Source organism: Nothoprocta perdicaria, unplaced genomic scaffold (assembly GCF_003342845.1).
Source record: "Nothoprocta perdicaria isolate Ctin4 unplaced genomic scaffold, notPer1 scaffold_14, whole genome shotgun sequence".
NCBI classification, from domain to species: Eukaryota; Metazoa; Chordata; class Aves; order Tinamiformes; family Tinamidae; genus Nothoprocta; species Nothoprocta perdicaria.
In genome coordinates this window covers 3,914,189-3,941,821 of record NW_020454538.1, presented here as the reverse complement: position 1 = coordinate 3,941,821, position 27,633 = coordinate 3,914,189, and the positions used below count along the sequence as shown (strand labels likewise).

Genomic DNA, 27,633 nt, shown 5'->3' with positions numbered 1-27,633 from the left:
GGACATGAGAGCTACATGTTGACATCACATGCAGGGTGTCCAAACATCTGCTGATATTACCAGAATTGCCCCAAACATCTGCTGATATTACCAGAATTGCCACCACAGGACAGTGGAAATTTCCTCAAGCTGTTACTGAACCATTTAAAAAAGAACACAGCAGTGGCCCAGGTGGCAAAGGGTAAAATAGGGAAAAGAAGGAAAGAAAGGTGAAAGGGTCTGGAGATTTAAAAAAAAAAAAAAAAAAAAAAAAGATTTTTCTAGCTGGTTAAGGCCAAGGCTTGGGTGGGTTTAGAGACTGAATTGTCCTTGTCTCTTAACAAGTGGTCCCTTCAGGTTCTGCTTCAAGAACGTAGCCTGGGCAATATTTCAGTTTGAGCTCTGCAACAGGCTTTGATGTCCAGAGTATCAATGCAATGCTGTTCAGAAGGCACTGCAATCATTAGAAAATAACTGCAAAAGGAAAGACAAAACAGTAATTCCTCCCTGTGCCCCCCCACAACAAGAGTGACAGAAAGCCCAGTTAAAGACAAAAATAAAATAAAATAAAATAAAATAAAATAAAATAAAATAAAATAAAATAAAATAAAATAAAATAAAATAAAATAAAATAAAAGTACAGCCAAGCCTGAGGCCAGGGGAGTTCTGCCACACTCGCACCAGCACATCTCAGTTCTGCCTTCAATCTTGTGAGAGCTGTAACACTATCTTGTTTCAAAGGAAATCAATGAAACTCAAGCAGTAGGGTTTTCTGTCCTGAGGTAGATAAAAAGGCCAAACAAAATAAACATCAAAATAGTTCTTAAGAGTCAGCAGAATCTAAATTACAGCATTTCTTTCTTATTTCAAGCTTATTGTAACCCCTTCTTCCTTCAGTCTTCTTCATTCTCCAGACAAGAATGCTTTTAACCAGAGATGCAAGCCAGAACCTTTCAGTCTTAGCTAAATTTCAGATCTAGCAGTCATTATTTGCTGCCCTTGAACTGGTTCACAGGCAAAATGTGACATGTAAAATTAGGAAGCTGGTGTGATAAGGTGTCTCATGAGCTCAGGCACGCAATGTGTTCCTGGTATGGCATTTCCATTTCTCTCCATAAGCTTCTTGAGTTAAAAGGAGACAAACTTGGTCCCAGCGTGGTTCCGCATGATCCGGAGTGCCAGCATGCAGGCTGTACAGCCATGCTAAGCACCCGCCTAATCCCTGAGCCATACACAAGGCCACGTGACGGAGTTGCTAGTGGGAAGCAGAGTGGGAAGCACTCACAGGAGCAGTGCACAGGTCCCCACAACATCGGGGCCACCTCCTCATGAGGAGCTGACAAAGATCCCCTTGGGCACCCATGGAAAACCATCCCCACCAAAAGCCCCCTGTGATGGCTACAGGGCAGCACAATGTCACGGTGCCGGCACAGCAGCGTGTGAGTCACGGTGTCACCAACGGGGACTGGCACAGGAGGAGGCCGTGGCAGAGCCGCTGTGCGGGAGCCAGAGGAGCCAGCAGCCTCCTGCCCAACGCGTCTTACTCGGAAACACGGGGCTCGAGCTGAGCTGAAATGCGGAAGGGATTGCACCAGGAACTGCACCGTAGTTCCAGGAAGGATTCAACAGAACTCAGAAGTAATGCTTTAGCTGGAAGATGAAAGATATGCAAACTGCTTGGCACATCACTTTGGGGTTTGGACCCGATTAATGACCCGGACTCCGCTTGGACAGCAAAATTTCCCCCTGAAGGCTCCAATGGCATTAGAGAGAGCCTGGGATCCTAGTTGGGTCTTACGCTTTGACCTGGCAGTGCGAGACCAAGTGCAGAGTCTCATCCCACATCTCCACACACCGGGGAGCCGTTGAGCCCCTCGCAGGGTGTTTGTGCACACGGCAATCCCGGTGATGTAAAGGAGCGCGCGGCCCCGAGGAGGCGGCTGCTCCCGGCGCTTCCCATCACGGGCGCTCCTCACACGGGTACAAGGGTCTCCATGGGCCACGGATGCAGGATAGGCAGCAGATTACAATTTCTCTCCCTGAGTTAGTGTGCATTTCCTTGTGCAAACCAGCTTTGGCCACATTTTTAAACAACAGTTAAGTCAAAACAAGCACTGTATCTTTCTGTGGCATCTTAGATTCAGCATTCAAAAATATTCTCTAAAATCACAAAATGTAGGTATAGTTACACATGAGCCTTACTAATATGTTCCTTTCAACTGTTGCTATAAAAACGGAAATGAACGATGCCAAAAACGCTTTTCATTTCATATTTCCCATGTTGTTCTTCATTCTCAACAGTGACTCTCTGAAACCAGTCTTTGCCACCCACACACATCTACACTGAAAAAAAAAAAAGAAGAAAAAAGCAAAAGCATCAGCCCAGATTTAAGCTGTTGCTCTCACTTCTACTATTTGTGGTGACACTTTGTTTTATTTTTGGACCGTGGCTTTTAAATTTGAGCCTAAGAATAGCAGCCACCCCCAGAGTGCTGTATGCGTGGGAGGAAAGCTTTGTACACAAAACCATCTCTGCCCCTTTTTCTGTCTACCCAGCCCACACTTCTCCTCCTTAGAAAGGATTTTCTGTGAAGGTTAGTGAGGCATACAAAGCAGAAGCCCAGTTCTTGGTTAGTAGCACTAATAAGAGGAAGTTCAGGGCAGCACTGATTCAATCAAGTTAACTTTTGACTGCGTGTTTCAGGGTGCAAATGATAGGACAGAACTTTACAACACTTAGATCCAGTTCTGGAAATAGGCATGTGAACAATTTATTTATTTATGTATTATCTAAATTTTGTATGCAGGAATGTAAGAAACGGCCTTAATAGATCATACTAAGTTTGGTATCTTTTTCTCCAGCAGCACTCAGTAAATATTTCTGAGGAAGGTGCAACCATCCTTCAGATGGAAAATTAAAAAATAACCTTATGCATAAGAGAGATTTCCATTGCTACAGACTTCTCTCATGCCCTGAAGTACTTGTGTATTTTAAAGCAAAACAACCTGCCAGATCTCCTAATACCACCGTGTTTGTTCTCAGCATTTTGCATTTTGAACATTTTGACTCCTGCTTCCCTATTGCCCTCAGTGAAAACTTGTGACTAAGGTACAGGCACATGAAACCAGAAGCACGCAATTATGAAAGTTCAGCTTGTCATCTGCTCTGTGCTGTTTGCCCATGTACAGTATTCTCACAACTCCATTGTTTCCATTACCTGTTTCCCTGGCTCTCTTCGTACTTTACATGCTCTAGAAATGAGTGCTCTCTACCCTGAGCATTCAGGGTGAAGCTGTTCCCATGATCAGAGCACCCTGTTTTCCAGACTCTACATGCTCAAGAATTTAGGCATTTTTTTCTGTCTGCTGTTTCATACTGAGGTAATATTTTCCATAGTCAATCTAGGGTTACATCTGGGGGAAATTAGTAAATGGTGACATTGGCTATTGCAACTGCTGAGGATTTTAAATGATTTCTTCCCCCATGAAACCCAAAGGATGCCTTTGACTGCCATGCAGCCCCTTCATCTCAATTAGCTGGGATCTTCTGCAGTTATCCCCAGCACTTGGAAGCCTGTCTAACCTAAACTACATATTTCTGCCATTTTACCAAATGTTTCTTTTCCTAAATTGCTGCAAAAAGAGAGAGTTAAAGCCCCTCATCAAACTGAGCTGTGCTTAGAGCAATGTTGTGGAGGGAAGCACAAATGGGGCCTTTTTGCACTCCTTTATCATCTCCAAATGGTCTGGAAGCATTCATTGGTAGCAGGAAAAACAATGTGTTCCATAGTATCTTCAGTTGCATGTGAAATGTGGGTCAGGGGAAGTTCACAGGACTAAATCCTGAGGAAAAGCAATATTTGGCCATCACCCCAAGGCTTTCTTTTCCTCTCTCAAAAAAAATTCCCTGTTACCCAGCACCTTATTTTTTGCTTTCTCATAAGACACAGAGAGTTTGCATTTTCTTTTAAATCTACCCTAGTTCTTTGTAATACCCTGCATGTCATTCTTCAAATCCCAAGAAATCTGCCTTGCTGCAAGCATCACTACTACTAGGAAGAATGAGAGAGGTGGACATCAAATATATTGGTTAAGTTTTATCCATGTCTGTTACTGATGAAGGACATGGATTAGCAGCATAAATAAATAAATCTGCCCCACATCAATCTTGAGAAAAATGATGCAAATGACAACTCATATTGTCAACTCAAAAGAACTGTGGTTATATTTTGAAAAACTGTATCTCAAGATGATCTGTACATATTTCTTAAGATGAAGTTTTGCACCGTAACTCAAGAGGCATCTCTGTGTGCTACACAAAAATAAATACTGCATTTGCACTTTAAACAGCAGCTTTGCAGAAGTAGGAATAGGATGAGGATGGAAGTGGTACCTGAATTCACAGAAATGTTTTGAAGATAATTCATTTTAAATTGATGAATTCAGATGTTTCTGCAAAGAAATGCAGTGCTCTGTGGCTGGGAAAGGACCAGGTTTGGTAGATCAAACACAGGCTTTGAGAAAGGAATACAGAAAGAAATACTGATATAAAACACCTTAGCTTATTGGGGAAAAACAGCACGGCAGCACAACATTTAAAAAGTCCCCCTACTGCAGGAATTTTAATATTTCCTAAATAATAATAATTTAAAAATCCCCCCCCAAAATTTCAGTCCATCTTCATAATAAACAAACAAACAAAAAGGACATAAGACTGTTCCTTGATATATTTAAAGCATACACTGAAAAAAATCTAGATGCCAAAGTTAACATCTAGCCACTCAAGCACAACTAGAAAAAAAAAATTAAAAGTAAAAATAATGCTAACGAAAATAACTCAAATTAAAAATATCAGTGTGTTTAAAATAAGGCATGTTTTCTGTGCTGAATTTGACCTACCAGGGGACTCAATGGAAATAACAGGAACTCTTACACATTTCTACCCCACAGTGACACCAGGAAATGAGCGGATGAAACGGTTCAGTCCCCAGTGCTTGCGAGCTCGCCCTGGCTCCCTCACCCAGCTGTTCCAGGTCAATAAGCTCACACAATCACGAGGACTTCTGCTCATAATTTTTTCAGAGGCATTTTCTTTGTAAAAGGATCAATTTGGTACTTCTTCCACTCATATGAACATGTTTCTTCAGTCGTACACTTGCGTGTGAGGCCAGAAGTTGTAATGTGCCATTTAAATAAGATTTAACCTCTCTGTTTCATGGTGAGGGCAGTCACACTCCTGTGTCTGCTCCTGAAAGTGGCTGCTCTAATGACTAATTAATGTGTGCCCTGTAATTCCTGTAAGACTGAATGAATCACTTAATAAAGTTGAATTCCCAAAGAGTTTATAACTGATATGCTCAGTCAGGACTTTCATTAAATGATAACAAAAAGCTATAAAATGTGTTGAATATTAAACCATAGTTTAAGGAAAGACAGCATCTCCAAATCACAGCATTTAAGTATGGACAAAAGCTTGGAAAAACATAGGGAACAAAGACTTTGCAGTCGGGCACATATAATGAAACAGTTGGCAGAGCATTAAGAATTTTTACTTTCCTTTTTTTTCTCTAAAGCAAAACAAATGGATAATCCCATAAATATTAAATATATCAGTGAGAGCAGGTGCATTTTATATGTTCAGTCACTGTCCTGTAAAATGTTTCAGACACAGACAGCCCTTTCTTCATTCCAAGCCAGTTTAAGTACAGAGATGTACCTGGTCAGTGGAAAATTGCTGCTCTACCATAACTCTCACAGAGACGGTTCCAGTGCCCTGCTCAGAAATTGCTTTTGCCCTTCTGATGTATCAGGTAGTCTTCATGCCAAAAAGCAATGGGTATTTAGGGTGGGAAATATAAGAAAATCGTAGAATAACTCATGCAACAGCACATCACACCAGCACATTGACCCTGATCTGCTTCTTGAGGGGAAGGCAGCACAGAGAAAGAATTTTAATGACAAACTTGCAAGGAAGTTATGATGTACCTTGGTAAGCAATTATAGGATACATGAGGAGCAGGCTAAATAAAATGGCTGAAAAAGAAATCTAATGAGGCTTCTAGGGGAGGCTTTACAGGACAGCTGCAAGCAAAGTCACTTATTATTCCTGCCTTTAAACTGCTATGTGACTTCTGACAAACCTCCCTAGTTAGGATTTGCAAAAACATCCTCAGTGGCTCAGTTTTTTTAGATATCTAGCTTGAGACTATTCAGGAGGAGTTGATTTTCAGAAAGCATATGGATTACCTGTTGGGAAAAGCAAGCCTCTTCAAGCGCTTACACTGGATGTCAACAAATTCAGCTACTGCTTAGAAACTTTCAAGCCACTTCTGATATTCTTGGGCTACAAACTCTTCAGTATTCCTATCCTTAAAAAGGAAATGAAAATGGTTTCCTGAACAGGCTGTTTTACTGCAATGGTTACTGAATATGCATGTGTAAAGCAAGGCATGAATAGTTACCAAAAGACAGAACACTATGAATAGATACTAAAAGCTTCACATAAAAAAATATATATATATGTCTTCAAACACTTATGCTGGAAATGGTAATTAATATAGTAAGACTATGCCATATATATACCCTACATATTTTTAATTCCTTGGTTTAGATGGTAAGGCAAATGTCAGGTGCAATATTCAGCCAAAGGAAGGAAGGAACCTGAAGATTACATAATGTAAACTCCCTAGCTGTATTTCTGATTGTGAATCTATTTATGTCACCATATTATTTCTGGAGGATTCAAAAGGAATAGAACTGCAATTCTTCAGTAATGTCAGGAGACCAATATAAGTAAGAGAAGACTCAGGTTTACAGATCATTACGGAGACTTAAGGAGCGAGTGCCAGGTAAACATCAAAGAAACTCTTTTCTGTGCTATTTTTCTATCCTACTTTTGACCTGAATGCTGGAGAACATTGCTGCACATTAGTTATGTTTCTCATATGACTAACAAGGCACCAATTATGAAGAATTACAGCACTGTCAAAGTAATCATAGATAAATTATAAGTAACATAACATTTATTAATTATTATGACTCAGAACTATTCCACCATCTCTTCTGCTGCTAGACCCACTTACAAAGTCCAGCAGCCCAGCACCCTGCAACAAGTCTATGAGCTGATAAATCTGCAGACCTGCCAAGTGCCTCTGTTACCACATCCATGGGTTATGTGAGATTCAGACTCCATCCACAACTTAGACCTCAGAATCACAGAATGGTTGAGGTTGGAAGGGACCTCTAGAGATCATCTAGTCCAACTTTCCTGCTCCAGCAGGGACACCCAGAGCACGGGGCACAGGGCGGCATCCAGGTGGGTTTGGAGACCTCCACAGAAGGAGACTCCACAGCCTCCCTGGGCAGCCTGTGCCAGGGCTCTGTCACCTTCACAGTCAAGAAGTTCCTCCTCACATGGAAGACTCAGGAAGAACTTTACATCTCAAAAACTGAACGGATAATATGTAGCACAGCATCTTCTACAACACTGAAGAATCGTGTGTGTGTATTTGTATGTGTGTGTGTATATATATATATATATATATAAAGAACAGAAAATAGGACTTCTAACCCATAGGTCCTGTGTGTTGCTTTTGTGATCCCTGGCATTACAAGAACAGGCACCTGCTGGCCTGGAAGAATGGTTCAGATTTGTTGAACTCCACAGGTCTGTAGAACACGTATTTCCATCCCAACAAATCCTTGAACTTTTAACGGTAGTCAAGCACAGACCCTCCTCCTTTCCTAAGCACCAGGGGATTCATTCTCACTGCATTCCAGGTCTGGAAAAAGGCTGGTCCCCACAGGCACAAAGAATGAGGCGGAGAGCTAACTGCTCTCTCTGAACTGCCTGCCTTTTTATCTCAAGAATTTTCTAGGCCTGTATCTGGGATGTCATTTATTTTAATCACCCCGTAGAGAAGGAGATGAGGCACCAAATAGCTGTTGGACTCACAGCTACAATGATTCAGCACAAGATCAGCCTTATTCTGTAAACAGGCAATGTAAGGGCTTCATTCTGCCGTTAATGAACTCAACATCAAAAGTCCCCTGACTTCAAAGGGTGACGGAGGAGGCTTCTACTCCAGAATGAAGCACAAGATACCCAGACAAGTGCTCAGCTACTGAAAGGCAACTGCTGCAGACAGTAATAACACAGACTTGACTTATAATGTAATTTCACTGTATATTTATGGCTTTGACATTTTGGCCGCAGAGCTATCTGCTGTGGAGATCCAAAAGGAATTCAGCAGGAGTTATAAAACACCACAGCAAAACAAATATGTCCATTGACTTCTTTTTCATTAAGTACCTCATTTACATAAGGGGACTAGAAGGCTTGTAAAGAAAATTACATAACAATATTTAGTTTCTTTCGCTATTTTTGCCTCCTTCTGCTGCTTGTTCAATACACTGCCTGTGTCTGCATCCAGGTACTTTCATTGCTCCAGCTGAACTGACTTGATTATTATCTAGAAGACAGATCACGTCTGCGATCTAACCAGAGGGTCTGATATCATTAATTAAAATGCAATTAAAATATAGACGAGGAAAGGAGAAAAAAATAGCAGTTGTATCAGCATCCCTTGAAATTATTGCTTAGTTCTTAGCACTGTAAATTGGGGGCTTGCAGCTCGTCTCTGGGGGTCAGGAAGCACTTACAAGGAAATACAGATTATGGCCGTCCTTTGATCTGAGCTGTCCCTGTAACTGCAGGGATCCCTGAGAGCTCCCGTGCCGGTGACGAGGCCTCCGACGCCCCGGCCTGCCCGAAACGCCGTTCCCGAGGCGATGGCACCACCTGCAGACCGGAGCAGGCCTCAGAGCGCCCAGGGCTGCAGCTCCGAGCCGGAACTGCCGCCTCTGCTCGCAGGGGCGGGCGCACCCTCCCATTCCCTGCCGGTCTCCCCTCCTGGTTCCGGGTCTCGGGAACCTTCTCTCCCCTTCTCTCCACACCAGATAAACGCCTCTCAATCCCATCCTCCCATGGGAGATAATAATCTGCTCCAGGCACATAGGCTTCCTCTTCCTCCCCATCAGTGTCCCGTTCCCCCCGTTTCAGAGCCCGTTGTGCAGCCGGGGCCGCAGTGATGAGCACCCATGTGCTCTGCCCCTCGTTGCTTTCTTGCCCAGCCAAGGCTGCTTCTCCAGGTCCCAAGTGCCTGAGGAGAGCACTGTACCACAAAACATACCACCTACCAGTTCAGTTACCTGAAAACTTGTTTGTTTGCTCAACCAATAAGTAGAAAACCACCTAACACCTGCAGACTGGTGGCTGATAATCACGGCAGAGACCAAACCCTGCCCTCCCACCAGCTGGGTGCCTGTGCTCAGCCTCTCTCCCAGTTTGCAAGAGAACATCAAGCCTTGCTCTACCCAACCAGCTCCAGCATATCCAAACTATCTTTATCTTCCATATTTTCTTCAACTTCACTGCTTCCAAGGAATGCAAATACTAGTCCCTTTTGAAAATGTGCAAGCAATAAGATTTATTGTGATTAGAAGTATGTGTGTGTACACATATTGGGGGACAACATATGGGGAACAAATAAATCTAAGAAAGATTTTCTCCTTTTTTTCTGTTTTTAAAGGAGATCAAACTTCAGCATTTTTTGATGTAGGGAGTCAAGCAGTTACAAAATCCATGTGTTATCTCCTCTTCTACACTACAGTTGCTGCCCTTCTGTTCCTACCTGCTTCTCACCCCAGCCTGAATGAAGCCATTGGCTCCTTCTCCAGCCTCTCCATGGCTGTGTCCTCCTTCAGACATGAGTCATGATGATACCTGAAGCAGTGACCAACCAGACCACTCTATTCTTGGTTCCCAATTGCTCCTAACAAGTATCCACAATTTTAATTTCAAAGAAGAGCTTATACAGAAGCTCCATAGAGGAAAAAGGAAGATGTGGTCTGACTGCTTTGACTAGATTTCATCACGAAAAGAAAAGAAAAGAAAAGAAAAGAAAAGAAAAGAAAAGAAAAGAAAAGAAAAGAAAAGAAAAGAAAAGAAAGAAAGGAAGATCTGTCAGCAGCATCAGGACCTGTTGCCTGGGTCATCATTAGCAGTTACCAGCAGAAAGCAATTCCTGATTCCCTGGAAGCCAAAACTTCAGAGGGCAGAGGGAAGTTGCTCAAGCGTCCATGGTGAAGGCAGCAGTTCTCAGAACGCAGCAGCAGGGCAGTGGCAGGACCCTCCTGAGCGGCAGCATCTCAGCAGATGTGTCTGTGCAGGGGCGGATGGGACCTCCTGGCGCCCGCAGCCTGCGGTGAGTGGTCGTGCCCCGCGCCGCGGCAGACGGCCAAGTTGCACAATCACTAGGAACGTTACTGGAGGATTGCTGTTCTTTTCAGAGTGCTTGAAAGTCCTCAAAAGTCCTATGAAGAGGGTAATTCTTATTTTCTTCACTTGACAAACTAGGAAAATTGAGATATAGAAAACTGAACTGACATACTCAAAATTCCACAGCACATCAGCGTCAAAGCCAAGATTATAACTAAGAGACCACAACTCCTGCCTTCAGAGTTAAGCTGCTGAATGACTTTACACTTCTATTTTATGTAAATTGGGTTATTCTTGAAGGAAGTTCAAAATGAACCTTGGCTCCTGAACTATCTTTCTGGTTCTGTGACTGCTCTATTTAACAAAAGTGCAAATGTGTAAACTAAACCTCATCTTTTTGACATGTGTGATTGCCAACTTTATTCAGTTAATGACTGTGGAGCTTTCTGAGCTCCTAGAATGAAAACTATTTAGCAGGAAATAGAGTTACTATTTTATATATTTATACATTTATTCAGAAGTATACATGTCAAGAATCGAGAAGTTTACTCAGGAGTGAGTAAAGCAGAAGGAAATGGGAAAGGGACTTTACAGAGTTTCTTACTCAGACCACACATGGTGAGTCTGGGAGCTGCATTTCTGCCTTTGTCTGGGAACACGTTGCATCCCTCTCCCTACATCTACTGCACTGTAAGATCCCAAGCAACAAAATTCAACCTGCTGCTCTAAAAGAGGCAAGAGTTTTGTGGGACAAAATGGAATAGATTCCTCTCATTTAAACTTCTGGAAATTCAGATACATCCCTAAGCAGATAATGATGTGGAAATTTCTTTTTATTCTACATGAAGTATACAATATGTGGGTTGCTCTAATGTATCTATGACTGTCTCCTATAAGCATACGGACTAAAATCTACCCCTTTGGTCTTTCACACCCCATTAGAAGAATGAAATGGATTTTGAACCAACTTATTTATGACAACAAAGAGGAAAATTGCTGTCAGAGGGTTAGAACTCTGGATGCAAAAATGAACAACAAAATCCATAGAGAGGGATAAGTTTTTGTACTCCCCCAACTTGTTTTTTCTCTTTCGCCATTTACCTGATCAGGCTCAAGCAGTCTATCAGCACCTGTGTGATAGCCTTTGATGTGATGCAAAATATACAACATGTATTTTTCATGGTTTAGAGCTCCAGTACTCTGGTGCATGCAGGGTTCATATGTCCTGTGACCTGAGGCTGCCTGAAGAACCTCCAGGCTCCAAGAGCTTGCACCGCTGCTCAGCTGGATGGGATCTGTGAAGGTAAAAGCACCTTTCAAGCAGACTCAGAATGGATCTCGCGATCATCAGAGACAGATAACGTAAAACTTGCTATGGCATGTGTGCCTGGGATAAACAAGGCATGTTTTGGAGAAAATGGACATGCAGAGCCACGCTAGCAGATGCTGGTATGTGGCCCCAGGCTTTACAATACTAGCAAATGATTCCTGCAGAGGTAAGCCTTGGTCTTGAGCTCACACATGCTAGAGAACAAGCAAATGAGGGCAGCCTGGTATTTCTGCAAATCTACAGACATGCAGAATGACATGCAAGGAACTCCACTTGGAGTGATTATGTATTAGTAGCCAATGACCAAGACAAGAGTAAGAGCCACTGGGTTCCAAGGAGCTGTAGCTGCACAAATTGTGGTGGTGCCTCTTGCATTCACGAACAGTCAGGGTGGAAAGACTCTTCCGATGATTGTGACTCATGAGGAACTGATTTTTTTTTGCTGTGAGTTCAATAATAATAATGCAGAAATAAGTCTTCATACTGAGAGAGGCATGAGATTCTTGCTCTTAAATTCTAAGCCTCTGTCTGTGACCTGCATCTCAGAGAAATTCGAGGCTCTGAAGACAAGAGATTCTTCTTAGCATAGTAAAATATGAGACACCTTTTCAGCAGATTTTCTCCACTCTAGTTAATTTGTGATGAAATTGGAAGAACCAGCAGCCTTCCAGTTTTAGTGGGCAGATGGAGATCGCAGAAGTGCTACTAGAAAAGAAGTAAAAATGTATTTCCCCCTGTACAAAAGGTAGAAATAACTTTTGAAGTAGCATATATGTAGGTGGAACAGAAACTTGTTGTGCTACATGCCCTAGCACTGCCATAAATCTGACTCTTGAGCAGCAGGAGACCAGCAGGTCATCAGCATCATTTATCATACCAGTGTCAAAGCACATCATCAGTCCTCAACATCGATAATACAGAGCTCTAAGTAACTAAGTATCTCTCTTATTCTGAAAGTTTCACCCCTAGAAAGTGTAGCCTTTATGCACAGAGGAGGACAGATTGTGCTCCTCCCCTGGACAGGACAGATCACAAAAGTATCCCTCTATGTGGTGAATAAAATCTCCACTTCGTTTTTACATGGCCCTATGCAGGCATGTCCCAGGAAAACCCAATGAAAATGAGCCTTGTCCTTACCATAAAAAGCTACAAACAAAAAGAGAATGAAAAGAATGAAAAACAAAACCTACAAGTAAGTGAATAATAATAATTATTATTATTATTTCAATAATTCATTAATTACCTCAATAATTTCACTGCAGAGAAGCAAGAGCTCAGACTGCAGAGTATTCTTGGTACCAGGTAGGATGGAGCATGGGCAAATGCTGCATTTAGAGCTAATGTTTCCATGTGAAATGACTGCAAGCACACGCTTTGCTTGAGAGTATGTGTACTGAGAGAAATTCCTGCATGGTAGTTGGGATTACATGGCATTAACACTAGTCCAATCCAAACAGAACAGTGATGGAAACCTAGTAAAAATCAGAACTTTTATCAGAACAGCAAAACAGGTTAGGAATTGTGATTTATACTGACGCAGTTATCAGTATGGGCCCGAAAGCAGACACATATATTGTGGTGCAGCAGCACTGTACATGCTCTACTTTGCTTGAGAAATTCCAGGCTCAGCAAAGCATTTTTTCCTCTCTTTTTGTGAATATAAACAGCTTCCACAATCACCATTATTACCTTTACACATTCTTTGATAAAACTGCATTGGCAAAACATTCCTAGGGAAGGCATTAAGTTAACAGCAATTTCAGACATACTTGATCTCTAGTAACTCACCTGTATCAGCCATCAAAAAGGAATACTGCACTTTTTTAGGATTAGATTTTCTTAGGATTGGATTTTTAGGACTGAAGCCATTACTGTTTCATTAGTTGTTGTTTTCACAACAACGTTCTAAATATTTAGACAGAGGTGTCTGACATTAGGATTTTTACTCTTATGGCCTTTTCCTCTCTGACAACAGGGGCCTCAGAGACCAACTTACCTTCCTGAACTCGTAAGCTTGTTCTTAACAGGTCACTAGAGGGCAATGAAGGCTTCAAAAATTAAGCAGGAGGTTTATTATGAGGGTTAGGCTTCCTAAGAAATCCTCCCCTAATTCACTATTAGTTAAGTCAGAGTGGTTTAATGAATACGAGTACCACCTTTAAATCTACAAATTGTGAAATGGCCTACAGCAGTCACTGTAAGGAATAGAGCCTCTGCAGGAGGAAGCTGTGAGGACATAGATATTCTCTACTTCCCTAACCTTTGCAAAAGTAGAATCTTTTCTGTTTGCCATTTATCCCTCAGATGCAGGTCCCCAGCTCTCCCCACATCTCTTAATGTAAAGTAGTGGGAATAGCAGTCTGGCTGAGGCAGGGCCACATCTTGTTTGACATAAAATGACAAGCAATAGCCTCCTGGATAAATGCCTCCGCTGCTTGGATGTGAAACAGCTGGAAAAGAGCAGCAATATTCTATAAAACCAAGCTAAAAGACACAAATAAGATATTGGTTTCTTTATGATCACCACTCACATGCCCTGGTCACCTTCAGCTCTCTTCTATCCCTTTACTCCTCCGTGTTCTTTCCGCCTTTCTCGGGCTGTTTTTGCTGGACCACAAATGAAGAGTTGGACAAGGATCACTAAAAACACTGGGCAAAATATCCCTCTGTGGCTGGCATATAAATTGTTCACCAAGCCTCCCTTTTTCATGCAGCTTCTTTATTAACTTACACATAACGACAGGATCTATGGATAGAATTGGAGTGAAATATCTGCCACTGTTAATATCTACAAGTAAGCCTGTAGAAAGCTCTAGAGCACAAAGCTCTAGAGCCCCTGTTCAGCTCCAGTAAACTGTGGAGAAAATGTAACTGTGAAGTGACTGCTCACCTGCCAAGAAGGGTGACCAGGACCAGGACCTGACCAGCAGTATCTCTGTATGTTGTGTTGTCGTCGCATTTGTTTCAAGTCCAGTCAGATCCCAGCAGAACATGGGGTTCTGGCAAGGAGAAAGCAGAAAGGAAAAAGCATTACTAACCAGCAAAAGAAAAAGCTTTTTGGTAGAAGAGTACATTAAAAAGAGTACCTGGTTTGCTATTATTTTTGGTGTTGATTTTAAACTGCTTCCTATTTTCCTCAACACTGTATTTATTATTTTCCTCAAAGTACCACACAGTAGAATGAGAGAAGAACATGATCACGCCACAACTACATTATACACAGGTTTAGCTGATGAGTTAAATAAAATGGGAAGAACTGAAGGTGTGGAAGGCAATGGTAAATCAGAGGATAATTTGAAGTCTAATTAGTGACCTCTGATGTCCCAATTATCTGGCCTAAGAAGAAAGCCAAACAAAATCAGAGTATCTATGGCACAGGGATTATAATAGCCTGAGGGAAGAAAAATATTCCAACTTAATTAAAGCTCTTTTCTAAGCAGGCAGGTGAATCCACACTGAAATTGCTGAACTTAAAAACTTATTTTTAATCTTAATTTAATTGTTTATATGTCTAATTTAAAAGGCTTTAATTTTTCAACTTTTAGAATTTAAGCAAATTAATTCAGTGCAAAGAAATTTGAACTCAAATTCTCTTGCAATCCATTTACCTAATAGTTTTTACAGGCAAGTCAGACTGGTGACTTGCAGAGCCCTTGAGAAATAAGTACCTGGGAACAGACTGTAAGAGCTAGAAGCTTGCAGCTGATCAGACCACACGCAATTGTACGACACACGCATTCACCATGGGCTGCACGGTATTTCTACAAGCTGGGACAGTTTCAAATCACCAAGAGGAATTATATAGGTGACTGTGACACAGATCTATGATATAGGTTACATTTATATAACGCATTATCTGAAACTACCCCCACAATTTCACAAAACGTCCTTCCCAGGATAACCTAGGGGAAAGCATTCATCTGATAATGAAAAATAAAAACAAAAGCCCAACTATACAAAATGACTCTCTCAGCTCAGAGCTGTGCCTTGCACGATGGTTTAAACATCAGTAAAACTATATTCAAGACTGTCTGAAACCACCACTTCCTGCAAGAGTCAGACAAAATTGCTTTGAAGGACCATGTCATTGCAGCAGTGGTCTCATAAAGACAAATCTCACACAGTCAGACCCAAAACATGCATCGGAATCCGACGGGAATTCTGGGGAGCGGGTTCCCAGGCAGGAGGCGGCTGTTGATCCGGCGGGAAGGCTGCGTGCGGCTCAGGTCTGCGGAGGGCTCTGCGTGGGAAGAGGTGAGCAGATCAAACTGCTTTTGAGCACAAGCCACAAAATAACTGTATTTGCTGAGTGTGGTGTTGTGACCAGAGGGGGAACCAGGAAACCAAATACACTAAACCTGAGTGCCAGAACATCATTACAGACCAGGAAAGAAATGCACGGTATAAGATGAACCATCCGGTTTCTGAGGCAGAACAGGAAACCCTGTGAAACTAAATGGGAGGCAAACAGTGAAAATCTTCATTTCCCTCAGCTTAACCTGAGAGATCCAGCTACTTATTGTCATCCAAGCCGCTCGTGGTAAGAACACTGACAAACACATTTAGAAGACCTGATTTACTTCCTCCCTGCCTAAATATTATGGTAAAGAACATGTTGCATCCTATGAAATTCTCACATGTCATTTACGGATCAAGATGATCATTCGGTTTGCAGTGTTTATCACTCCATTGCGTGATGTCCCTCTCATCAGTATTTTCCTGTAACTGATGAAGAGTTGTTGAGATTTTTATAGCGACACTTCTCAGCTTCTTGCGTAAGCTTAGGTTGACTTCTTAGTATAAAGCCAGGGACCTTTTTAATTCTTAAAAAAAGAATAGCATTTCATTATAATAGACACTGACATGTCGGGTACTATCATAATAATAATGGGAGGGAAGTGGCAAAGGGCTAAAAATGAAAGAGCTCAGGACAGAAACAGAAACCTGAGCAGTTGTGGGAAAGGACATCATCTTTGAGCTGGGTATAGACTCAGATGAATGGTAAGTTTAGTTTCAATGGCTTTCCCACGTTAGGTTTAAGTTATCTGGTTCGGAAGGAGAGGTTCGGGTTATTCGAAATGACCTGAGAACAAATCTGCGAGAGGGAGAACTGAATCCCCCGTCTCCAACTTGCCTCCTTCTCTAGAACAAAGGCTGGAGGTTTTTCCTACATTGGCTACAGTAAATACCATCACTAAGAACACGGCAGGCTTTACTGGTAAAGAAAGAAGGAAACTGAGAGGCAGCGTGTAAAACATAACATTTATTATGGGAAAATGATGACACACGAGCAACTTGTGAAAGAGCACATTCTCCTCCGACGTGAAAGTTTTTATGGCCTTTGCAATTTTGATTCACCTCTATGTGCTTTCTAGAGCAAAGGGCCCGGCAGCCGCGTGGCAAAGCGAGCGACTGCTGCTCGCACGGTGGCCCTGCACAGAAGGCAGCGGTTCCGGGCCCGCGGGGGAGCTCAGCTGCCTGGCTCGCTACCTTCTGAGAGCCAACAAACCCCAAAGCGAAATCAAGAAGAAATGAGCTCTCTCTTTGGACTCCTTTGGGTTTTAATGCAAGCCTTAGGATCAGTAAAAAGGGAGTGAGGACACTTACTTAGCCTAGCCAGGCAAAAAGTGCTGGGTAACATTATTAGTAATAACTAGGCAAAAAGTGCTAGGTAACAGTATCAGTAATAAATAACAGTCATTTGCAGCATACGTCTACTGAACCAGATAATATATCTAATAATTATATAATTCAGTTACTTGAGCAACCAAGCACATTTGGGACAGATTAAATGGAATCTGAAGCTATTTCTTCTTCATAGGACCAATGATGATGTGAATGTTTTGCTTTATTCAGTGTTTCACGGAGTGGGCTACCAAACGTTTTTGTTATACACAATTTTTATTCATTTTTAAAATGGGATTTTTCTTCGTTTTTAAAAACACTGAATTAGAAAATTCTTCAGAGATTCTTGCCGCTACAAAGATGAGGCAAGTCAATTTATTAGCCATGGATGACAGGCTGGGTAAGTTCACTTCCTTTTAATTTACTGAAACCCGAACATGTCGCAGTCCCCTACTTAGATCATCAAAAGTACAAAAAGTGAGACAGAGAAAAGGAACAATTGGTAATGGGGAAATGTTTTCAAATCTTACTGTAAAATATGATTTGGAGCCTTTCATATTACAGCATTCACATGTCTGCATTCAATGCTGAGATAATCTATGTTATTTGGTGAAGGATGTCAGTTCATTAAAAATCTATTTCCAGAATTCCCTTATTTCTCGAGGCCCCATGAGAATTTTCCTCCACTGAGAACCACAGTGGAAAGGCTTGTGAAAATAATAAGCTGCTGACTAAAAGCACATTAAAAACACAGGCTTTCTTGTGATTACTTTGCTGTGATGATTTTTCACAGAAAAATCAGTGACCTGACCTGATTTTCAGGTCATTTTCCTGCTAATCCCCATAGTAATCTTCCTCTCATTTTTGATTTTCTGAAGAAAAAAAAAATAACTACCAAGTGAATTGTGCTGCACTCTTCTAATACTCGCTCAGTATTTCTGGTAGCACCCAGCCACGTGGAGCAAAAGGGCCCTGATTGATTCTGTCTGCCCAAGATACCAAAGGCCGTAATGTGTCAGTGAACTAAAAAATGATAAAAAAGAAGAAAAAACCCACACAAACCAGCAGGATTGTGTTTCCAGTTTCAGTTTCTCTTCAGTGCAGCGACTCATGGGGGTTTTGGAATAAACAGGTGCAAGGCATTCGCCATGCGATCCGTAAGCAATCTCCAAAGCTCATTAATGAACTCATTAGTGAAGTCATGAGGCTGGGCACAGGGAGCAGCCCTTGCTGTCAGCGAGGTGCTCGCCCTGGCACTGCAGTTTTGTGCTGGGTTTGCAAAGGCAAAGGCAGTGCCAGGGCAGCTGTGTGCGCACACAGGCACGAACTACTAACACATAAAACTAATTCCTAAGACTACCCTGCTGTGTTTCATAATGCCACGCAGAGAAAGCTTTGACTCTGGCATGCTTATAGCAGAAGATTATTTCCTTTGAAAGGTCTCTAATTAACTTTCAGGGGAACGTTTAGCTTGTCACTAAAAGCACACACTGGAGTGACGGCATCTTCAGGATGTTGCAATGGGTTCATTAATTCCTACGCGGGCCGTTCAGGATGGGCTGCTGAAAGGAAGTACCAGCTCACAGGCTGTTCTCACAAAGAGCCCAAGTTACAAAAACGCAGCCTGAAATCATCCTTTGCAAACGCCCCAGGAACCAGAAACTGCAGGGCTCCTGTGCCCGAAAAACTATGGATCCCGCAGGAAGCAATAAGAAAACCCAAAATGTGGAAGCCAAACTTCTCTTTTATCACCTTGATTTCTGCTTGCTGTTGGTTACGGGAAAGAAGCTCTAGGTATTCCATGCTCACCCTGTTTCTGCCACCAGCTGCATCTGAGTAAGCAGAGCTATTTTTAAATCATCAGCAGTTTAGCTCAGTAAGGCAATCAGAGAAGTGCACCGTCATTTCTAGCACAGGGAATCTCTCCTCTTGGCTTGCTGAGTCACACACGTGGGAAAGGCAAAGAGTGTCCTACAAATTTTCAAGAGTCTATGACTAAGTATCAGTTTCTTTACCCAAACCAAATATCTGAATTTTTCCTATAACTGTGCTTCCATGGGGGCTGCTCAACCCAAGCAACACACTTGCAGTGGTGAGAAAATTTCAGAAAGTCCTGACTTTCCTGGCTGATACATCAAGGACTGTGCTGGGGACCTCCAGCACGAGCAGTGTCACTTAGTGCGAGTGCTGAGCCCTGATGGCTCCAACTGCTGTGTGACAACTTCTGTTTTCCTGATTCGGTTCTGTAGATATCACAGAAAACAAAGTCCAGAATTGTGTCAATTGGAAGAAACAAATTCCAGACCCTACAAAAATCCTGTGCTTCATTTTCCAGTCAATGTCAAGGGGCAAGGCGCCAGATTCACTGAACAGACACTGCATGGCCTGACTGCTGGAAATGCACTTATGCAAATCAATGCAAGCAATGCAATTTATGAAAGGACACACACAGGGCAATATGTCACTGCATATATTCTTTTAATAGTGTTAAACGAAAGTGCTAGAGAGAGGGCAGTTATAAATATACATATATTGGCTTCGTTCTCAAGCGTAAGCCATATTTTCAACTTTCTTTAAACTACTCTGTGGAGTATGTGGAGGTGCACAGCTGCGGGGGCAATCTGCTCCATGCTCAAATACATGGAGAAAACATGGGACAAATACGCCCATGGGAAAACATGGACAAATTCGCTCATGACACTGCCAGTGTTTTCATACCTCAGCAGCCTCTCTTTCCCACAGGTTTTAAATCATCAGCCATCACTAGCAGAAATGTGTTCCATTTAACCTGGCATTCTCCTCTGGAAGTGACAACAACAATGCTCTTTTGCCACTTCCCATCACACTGAGGACCACAGCATAGGGATAACCCCTGGGATATCAGCATTTTGAATGTCAGATGCTCTACCAGAAGGGCTCTGGGGAAGCCCATGCAGACATATGATAGTTACCAGGGTTTTCTTTTGACAGAAATACCTTGGAGTAGTTACAGAGACAAGCTGGTAAATTTTGAAGGGGTTGCTCTGGCACAACCCATTCATTTGTCCCGTGAGCATTACTCAAAGAGCAACTGTTACTCATTTGTGGGATATTATTCTTTGCTACTCTCCCCTATAGTACCTCTGAAAATCAATAGTGCCCAAAGTCCAGTTCTCTCCTCAAGTTGTAATCAATCATGTGGCTACTTTCATTATCACACAAGTGAACTACTCTGCTTCTTTTAAGCTTACAAGAAAACTATTATTTTGCCTACAAGAATTAAGCATGAATTTAACGGCTTTATTATCTAGCAATTTCATAGTTTTTCTTTTATCTTGAGACACTTCCTGGATAGTTCACAGGAAATAAGAGACGGGAGATTATGTATCATTGTTTAAAGCTGGTGTGTCAGCTAATGGCTATCACCACACAGCTCCAGAAATGTAGATGAGCAAGAAGTTGTAATAAGTAACAGTGGTGATGGTGCAAATGTGCTGATCTGTAAACACGACAGATGCAAAGCTGATAGTGAGAGACAGACCAACTAACCAGTGAAAGCACCAACAGTCTCAAAAGGGGTTTGTGTTTTCTCCATATAACCTAATAAAAATGTTTGCTCTCCCTACAAACCATGCCTTTCACTTAAAAGTAACAACTACAAACCTACAACTAGATTTAAGCCAAGACTTTGAGGTTCTGTCCATTAATTAAGGCTAAGTGAAAACGGAGTGTAACCTTCATTCTACAATCCAAATACTGAATATTCTGCAGCATTTTCCCCCTGTAAATCATCTACAGCAAGAAGTCATTATTAGCCCTAGGTTCAAACAGAAACACAAACAGAAAATCAGAAGACATACTCAAAGCCAAGCAGTAAATGCAAGGGAAGAGGCATTAGAAATCAAAGAAGTATTTCTCAATTTATATTCTCAATCTCAATCCATTAGATGGCATCCTCTCTATTTGTTAACTATATTCTCAGCCAAAACTTTAATGAAAACCAAGCCTTTCCTCTAAGGCTTAGAGCAAAAGACACCCTAATAATTCTGCCATGAAAACAGAGCCATTGCACTAAAATACATGCTAGTCCATCAGCAATCATAACTTATTGCATAAATACTATGTAAATAGATGGAGAAAGCACATTATTCAGAGCAGACAAATTTAATTGCTATTGAAAGAGGTCAAATAAGATAAATTCAACTGTACTGCAAGTGCCCTTTCTTATGCTACTTTTGGTAATATCTTCATACAAACTTACCTAGAAAAAATATTGGTGGCATTTTTTCTGGAGTTACCACTTTCAAGACAACATGTTACTGATGCTTTTATTATCATTATTATTATTATTATATTTTTATTATTATTTAATGCTGTAAAATCCACACGTAGCTCCATGTCCCCATTAGACTTCCTTGTGATCCTCAACAACTTTGATCTGAAAGGATGCTGGCTTGTAACAAACACACATTCAGACAAAACCTAAAGCTTGCAGTCGATATCTATATGGTACTACTACTTCAGTTTGGTCTCCTAAACACTATGTTAGGGATTTGAGTTTAAAGCTCTTTGCTGAACGCTCCTTTTTCCTATCTGGCCCAGGTTGCTGAAGGACTTTCCGCGTTCCTGAGGCCGGGAGGGATGCAGCTCCAGGAGAACACTGCAGCCCGGTTTCCAGCTGCTTAACTGGGCGCTGAGGAGAATTTTGGCAAACGTGACTCCTGTGGAAGTCGTGTTGTGTGGGGCAGCCAGGCAAAGGGGATCGCAAGGATGCTTCCACTTTCCTGTTCTTCTTACTTAATTTCTTCCCATACTTTTTCAAAAATCTTTTCCTGAAAACTTCTTTACCATCCAGTACAAGGGAGATACTAGGAAGCCTTCAATATTTCTTTTTTTTTCTGATTTACATACTGAATATCTGCTCGATTAAAATTTTGTGTGAGGTTCTTGGGAGTCAGAGGAAACCACCTTTCCCAATCATCTTTTTAAACTGAACATCAAAAGTAAGACATTTAAACAGAACATTTCTCTGAAAACTCTAGAGAACTGTTTGGTGGTTACAACTGATGACCAGAAATGTGAAAAGTGATTTTGTCACAGTTGTAGTTCTCTGCATCAGAGAAACCTTAGAGTCTGCATTAACTACAAAGTATTTATGAGTAAAACAAATCCACAGCATAATAAGGCTGTTCCCTGTAACCTTTGCTTTCAACCTTGCATTTCAAAGTGCAAGCACTGCCATACTTAATGCATCTTTTTTTTTTCAAGTTAGCTTTAAAACTGCCTTATATTTGAGGGACAGTGAGGGAGAAATCAGAAAACTCTCTACATTCATCAAAACACAACTTCCAAACACATAACCGCACACAGAATTCCCAAAGAATCTATAATAGGGATCATATGCTAGGAATGTCAGAGCTTTTCAGGTCACCTGAACAAGTGGCTGCTTGGGAGTATTTTGCAGTATCAGTATTGAAGAAGACAACAGAAGCCAGTGTTTCCTGCAACAGGCACCAGGAAAAAACAGCTCTGGGCAAACCCCCACCTTGGAGAAACTACAAGCAGAAAGAAGGAACTTGCTTCCAAGCAGGAGTGGTGGCTGTGAAGGACTCGGTCTGAGAGCATGGAAACCGCCTCCAGGTATTGACAATCTGTGTGCTCAACGGAAGGAACGGTTTTTATATTCCTGTAAATAAAACTGTAACTCAAAAATTGAGTTTGCCATGAAGGAGTTGCCTTAAGGACCAGTATTATCAAGCTAAAAAAGGCCTTACAAAAGGAAAAAATATTCAGGAGAACCTTATGCAGGGCTTGAAATAACTAAGCACTTGGGGGGAAATAAAAAAAGGAATATCCAACACAGAAACAGCAGGTTTGCATATAGAGGTGAATTGCAGCCAAGATCTAAAGCATTAAAGGGCCACAGAACAAAAGAGAAGCCTGAACTCATCAGAAGACTGGAGCTGGACACAAACGAATGTATATCCTACTAACCTGCCAAAACCTATAAAAATGAGACTAAACTGCCTCAGCCCAAATAGAACAAAAGTAGAAGAACAACCCCTTAAACAAAAGCCAGAGGATTGCTTTATAACTGTGCAATGTCATGACTCTTCCACATGGTTATTTCAGCCTCACTGCAATTGAGAAAGCAGGGCTGGGAACTCTGCCCTAAGCATCAGAGTGCTTTTGTTTCTGGTATCCTCCAAAGCTGAAAATGCATAAAACACGATGAAAAGCTTATGTTGAAAATAAATAAAGTCTGTGCTATTTCTCCTAAATATTCCTGTGTACACCTTATTGAGTTATACATTAAATGGGGCTTGGTCACCAAGTGTATAAACTGAAAACAAGAGTGAAAGAGGCACGTTGCCATCGCAGCGGTAACTCCAGCGCAGGGAAGCGCTCCATGTGTCACAGCAGTGAGCTCAGCACGTTGAAGGGGCCCTCAGTGGCCTCCAACTGACCCCTGGGTGAGTTTCCCATTCCAGCTGTACAAAATGTACCACACCGAATTATCAGAACACCCTATTTCTCACCGTATGTAAAGGATGTTTATGCTTTCCCACATAGGAACTGCAAACATGACTGCTGCTTATAGCGCGTTTGATCCATGAGTCATAGAACCGTAACTATTTGTTCAGCCTTAAAATCAGATTCTGAGACTTACGTGGAGCTCAAAATTGCCCCCCTATGGTATCTGTGAATATTCTGATTAATGGATCTCAGCAAGGGAAATAAATGGTTATCCGGTTTTATTCCTTTTAGCACCATAGGGTCAAAAGCTGAGCAAGTGTGAGCGGCTGTTGATGTTGTAGCAGAGAGCAGTGGGAACCACTGGCTGCTCTCCAACCTGTTCCACTTACGTCAAGCAGTTCAAGGCAACGACAGGAGCATTAGGTCATTAGGTCATAACGTAGCCTCCAGGACCATTATTAGCAGTGACTAATAAGGAAGCCTGGCACAGATCCAACTTGGTAGCCTGAAAACTTTCGGGAGTTCACAGCTCAAAAAAAGACACAGTTTCTGGCAAATAAAGCATAGGAAATTATCTGAAAACAAAAGACAAAACCCTCCCATTTGTTTTACAGACTTTTCCAAACATAACTATAGAGACTCATTCTGGCGTCATTCGCACTAACATTACAGAGACATAAGGGCTACAGTCAGTGGAACTACTTTTAATATTCATCTATATGAAATTGAAAATGGTTCATCATATCTTCTTAATCTTAACACTATGAAACAACTCCTTGCTTAAAAATTACTTTATAATGAAAACTATGCCCATGCACACTTCATTCACTAGAGCTATACTGTTTCCTTTTCCTCAGTTTCCTAAGATCTCCAGAGGAACCTTTTCATTTCTAGCTACTATTCAACCACTTCTGTTTCTCATACACAGCCTGATATATGCATATAATAGTGGGAGGTGATATGCAAAGAATTACTTGAAATAATTTCTTGCTAGGTTTTTTTTTTTTTTTTTAACAAAATACCAGCAGGTCTACATTTCTGAAAGAGTTCATTTCATTACAGAATCTAACTTGAGGTAGGATTTTACTTGTGAGGCTTTAACATTGTGTTACACCACACTGTAGGCCAGAGTTTAAGTGAACTTCACCTTAGGTTTTAAGTTGAGGCTGGTAAGGTACGGAAAATAAAGGGGTTTTGTTCTATGAAGTAGTGCAAAATACACTAGTTGCTCACACAGTTCTTTGCTAAGCAGAATTACTGCACTTAATATCCCATAATTTCATTGCCTAAAACTGAAAAAGTAGAAACAACTTGGTAGACCATCGATTTTACTGGGGAACATGATAAATGACACACTGAACGCAATCCAGGAAAAGCCAGGTACAGTAAGAAACATGTCTTAAGAGCTGACTCATTCCCTGGCTTTAGCTGCTGAATTCCCAGGAATTCCTCCGCATTTCAGAACTAACAAAAGGACACCGTCATTTAAGGGCATTCCCAGGAACATACGGGATCAATTTCTTACTCAGGGCTTACGCAGTCAAATTTCCCTTAAGTCAGTGGTTTTTTCCTTGGGCGAGTGCTTGCTTATTCAAAGCACTATTAATGTCAAGCTGTCAGTAATTAGATGTGATGCTTGATTTTAATATACGGATACTATGCTACAACTACAGCTGTACTATATATTTTGTTTGATGGCTAACTAAATGCCCTGATGTCAGCTCTAAGAATAGCTTTCAGCAATGGCCATCCCACCCGTAGACACTTGGAAACTCTGAGCTTCCCAACTACTGCTGTTTGAAGCCAGGTAAATATCTCCCCAGTTACTGCCTTTTCATCCATTTCTACAAAAACATCTTGACAGTCAGCAGAAGTGACTTTGCTGTACATTTTTCACCTGGCTTTGACTGTAGTATAATGATATTGAAAATATAAGATGAAGCCTCTTTATTATTTTCTCTTCCTATGTATGTGAAAACTATAAAGAGATGGTATTTTAGGGCAAGAGTTTGCCTTTCTTTTTTCTTGTTCCTAGTCAAAACAATGCCTTTAGGTTGCAGTTCACTTTGTTCTGCAAGTAGGCAGTCCAAAATGGTAATTTCCTCAACTTCTGCTCACATGACTTTCCTCTATCCTTAGTCATGGAGTATTTAAATTATTTATGAGATGAAGTAACAAACACACTGTAAAACACTAACTTGGGCGACTGCTTATCCTTTCCTGACATCCAAGGTCTTCAACCCTGAAAATTCAGATATGTTTCTGTAAATATATAAGCCAACAGAGTATTTTGAATGTATGATTTGGGGGGGAACTCCAAAACTCTTTCTAGCACTGCTGAGGTGACAAAATGATGACTTTTTGGAGCATAGGATTGGATCATAGGATACTTTAAGCTGGAGGGGACTTCAACAGGTCTCTAGCCCAACCCTATCTTCAGAGCAGGATCAGCTACGCGATCAGACCAGGCTGCTCAGGAATTTGTTGCTGGAACCTGAAAATCTCCAAGCAGAGAAATGGCACCAGCTCTGTGGTCGAGTTGTTCCAGGCTTGATTGTCCTTGGAGTGAAAAGGCTTTCCTTATATCCCATTGGAACTCTTCTGCTTCATTCACCCTGTACCTGTAATGTTCTCATGGAAGGCCAAAATACCACATCTTGCGCTTTCATCTCAATGTGACCCCTCAATTGGCAATGCAGCCAGCAGGACCATCTTCCCAATAGTTTCCCTTGTGGGTTACTTTATACTCTCTCACACATTCCTCACTCATGTAGCTTTCCCTGAGAGATCTCTAAGTGGTTCAGACGCTAGTGCAGGGAGTGGAAGCTGCTCCCCACCACACTGACTTAAGGCTTCCATTTTCATCTTTCCTAGCACTCTATCCAATCACTCATCCAACCACTCCACTTGCTCTGTATTAGGTATATTTTTCAGTTCAGGATTGTCTTTTGTGATTGTACAGAATGTAGTGCAACAAGGCAGTTCACACACAGCGCTTGGTCACTATGCCATTATAACTGTTAGATATTTTAATAAATGCTTTATTTCCTTACCCTTTTAAGCAGGATTATAACTTGCTCCCCCTCGGTGTTCTGCTATAGAGCCAGCAGAAGAGCTACCCACCACAGGGGTGGCCAAGAGGGGCTTGCTTGGTGTGAGGCAGCTATTTTTTCTGGGGCCAGCTGCGCTCCCATCTCCATGTACACGAACACGCACAGCGAGGCGCACACACACTGAGGACACGAACTTCTGATGCCTGCCAAGATCATCTGTTCTCCTCACTGCTGGGGTGAGCTCCTCAAAGGCTGCAGCGCTCTGTGGCAGATTCCCCTCTGCGCCTCCAAGCTCAGCATTTCTCTTCTATCAAGGGTGCAGATCCCACAGACTTTACTCCCTTTCCTTCTTTCAAGGGTGCTGATCCCACAGACTTTACCAGCGCCTACCGGGCATTTTCCACCTCTCACACCGGCCTCCAGCTCTAAGTCTCCGAGGGGGCCGCGGCTCCTGAAGCCGCTTTCCATGGCCGTAAAGGGGATCCCCGGCACAGGGCCCAGCCCGGCCGCCCTCACCGCGGCGCCGCTTCTCGCCCCGTCAGGGCGCCGGGGCGCGGGAAGCGCCGCCCGCACCGGGCGCGACGCGCGCCTTGGCGGCGGGGGCGGTTAAACGGCCGGGGGGCGGTTAAACGGCCGCCATGGCGCCCCCTGACCCTCCTGCTGCGGGAAGCGGCGCGGTGGGGGGAACGTCCCGTCCCGGCGCCAGGAAATTCCCGGAGCGGCTCCCGCCGGGACGCGGGCGCTTTCGCAAGGCCGGGCGAGCCGCGGCTTGCGCCCCTCGGCGGGGCCGCCTGCCTCTCGACGGCCCCTCGCGCAGGCAGCTCCTTCCCGCCCCCTTGGCGTTCCCTCCCCGCGGCCCCAGCGCGGCCCTCGCTGCCGCCGCCGCCGCCTCGGCGGGGATCCCCGGGCCC

The 27,633-nt window shown here is 42.4% G+C and overlaps 1 long non-coding RNA gene across 1 annotated transcript; it reads right to left on the bottom strand.

Annotated features, from left to right (window-relative positions):
• Positions 1 to 10,294: 10,294 nt before the first annotated feature.
• Positions 10,295 to 11,550, bottom strand: LOC112943085. The gene is made up of 2 exons (XR_003248524.1): positions 11,360 to 11,550; positions 10,295 to 10,392 (listed from the first exon to the last, which is right to left on the bottom strand). It is a non-coding gene; the product is annotated as an uncharacterized LOC112943085 (long non-coding RNA).
• Between the last annotated feature and the right edge of the window lie 16,083 nt (positions 11,551 to 27,633).